This window comes from Sciurus carolinensis, unplaced genomic scaffold (genome assembly GCF_902686445.1).
Source record: "Sciurus carolinensis unplaced genomic scaffold, mSciCar1.2, whole genome shotgun sequence".
Lineage (NCBI taxonomy): Eukaryota > Metazoa > Chordata > Mammalia > Rodentia > Sciuridae > Sciurus > Sciurus carolinensis.
The window spans coordinates 456,386-458,339 of NW_025920220.1; the positions used below are offsets into that span (position 1 = coordinate 456,386).

General features: G+C 39.6%; 1 pseudogene; it reads right to left on the reverse strand.

The window, feature by feature from the left end:
- Positions 1 to 1,028: 1,028 nt before the first annotated feature.
- On the reverse strand, positions 1,029 to 1,436 carry LOC124975180 (ubiquitin-conjugating enzyme E2 D3-like; annotated as a pseudogene).
- Positions 1,437 to 1,954: the final 518 nt, after the last annotated feature.

Below are 1,954 nucleotides of genomic sequence, written 5' to 3' on the forward strand. Positions count from 1 at the left end.
TCCATTCATCTATTGAAGGGCATCTAAGTTGGTACCACAATCTTGCTATTATGAATTGAGCTGTTATAAACATTGAAGTAGCTGTGTCACTGTAGTATGCTGATTTTATGTCCTTTGGGTATAGGCCAAGTGGGATAGCTGTGTCAAATGGTGGATCCATTCCAGGTTTCCTAAGGAATCTCCATACTGCTTTCAAGAGTGGCTGCCCCCATTTACAACCTCATAAGCAATGTATGAGTGTTTGTTTTTTCCCCACATTATAGCCAACAGCTATTGTTGCTTGTATTCTTTTTTTTGTTTATGCAACTTTATTGAAGAAAAATAAATCAATTACTAGCAGAGCTATTAGTTAATCACTCATCCATTGACAACTTGCATCATTTATTCAGTGCTACATTAAACAGTGTATTGGAAGATAGATTAATTAATAGCTCCAAGTCTCCTAACAATTTAAATAAAAATTACAAAATGTTTTGAGACCCTATTTTGGAATACATTGGGTGTTTGACTTCCAATTTCCATTCTCTGTAGAACAAGAATAGGACATCAGTTTATTGATATGCCTAAAATACATCACATTTTCTGTTCTGATGCTATAAATTCAATACCAACTCTCCAGCCACATCAGTTACGAGCATAAAGTATATCATGTAACCTCAAATCTCTAACAGTGGAAGGTTTAAACAAAATGGGTGCTTCTAGAATAATGCTGCTTCCTTTGATGTGACAGCTGAGCATCCATCTCCCTCCCCCTCAGATGATTTCTTCAGCATGTTAGAGCAGTGAGGAATGCTTTAGTCTCATAACCAAGTTAGAGTGAAGACATTTGTCACATAACACACATGCTCCAGTTTTTTAAAAAAATTCTGAATCTTGGGCAATTGTTCTCTTGTAACTACTTCGTAGCTTCTAAAAGCAGTTATTGTCCAAAACTGGAAGAACTTAAGTCTTCTGAGATGAGTATGTGAATGAAAGGAGGGAGGTAAACAAAAAATAAAATTAAAAAAGATGAGGTCTGATATGGGAGCAGCCGGATAAGAAGATCAAAAAATGAACAGTAATATAAAGTTTATTCCAGCTATAATGCAGGTTGTTCTGACTTTAAGGTAGCATCACATGGCATACTTCTGAGTCCATTCCCGAGATATTCTGTTGTACTTATCTCTGTCTGTTTTATAGATCCGTGCAATCTCTGGCACTAAAGGGTCATCTGGGTTTGGATTACATAGCAGTGAACAAATGGACAAAAGAACTTTAGAAATAGTTAAAGAAGGAGACCATTGTTATCTTAGAATATCCAGACAAATGCTGCCATTACTGTTAATATTTGGATGATAAATTCTTGTAAATGCAACCTTAGGTGGTTTGAAGGGGTAGTCTGTAGAAAAATAAATTCAAAAGAATACACCACCTTGGTATGGGCTGTCATTTATCATCCCCAACTGGATCTACAGAACATTGTGCTGGAGGGTCATGGGCCAAATCACTAAGTTCTTAGTAATCCATTTCAGTGCCACAGCCTGTGCTTTTTGTCTGGCTCCTCACTATCTTGGTGTGCGCTCAAAGGTTGGGCCAAAACTCTTGATTATCTGGGCGGCAGGGAAGAATTGTCTCTTTGTCTCACACCTGCTGTGCCAGACACAGGCGCCTGGCCGGCCACGGGTTGGCCTCCCTTCCCTTCCCCTACCTGTCCAAACCCACACGTACAGAGGGGCCTGGGCCTCTCTCAAGCTATGGCCTCAGCCTCCTCCCTGTGCAGCATCTGGTGCCTCCCTGGCACGATGGGGCTCACGCACATGACACAGCCACAAGATGTCTGCTCTGCTGTTACCTGTATTCCTGATAGAAGACATTCTAATTTGGGTGAGATGAAATCTTATGGTAGTTTTTATTTGCATTTCTCATATTACTCGAGATGTTGAATATTTTTTTCTATATCTGTTGATTGCTTGCA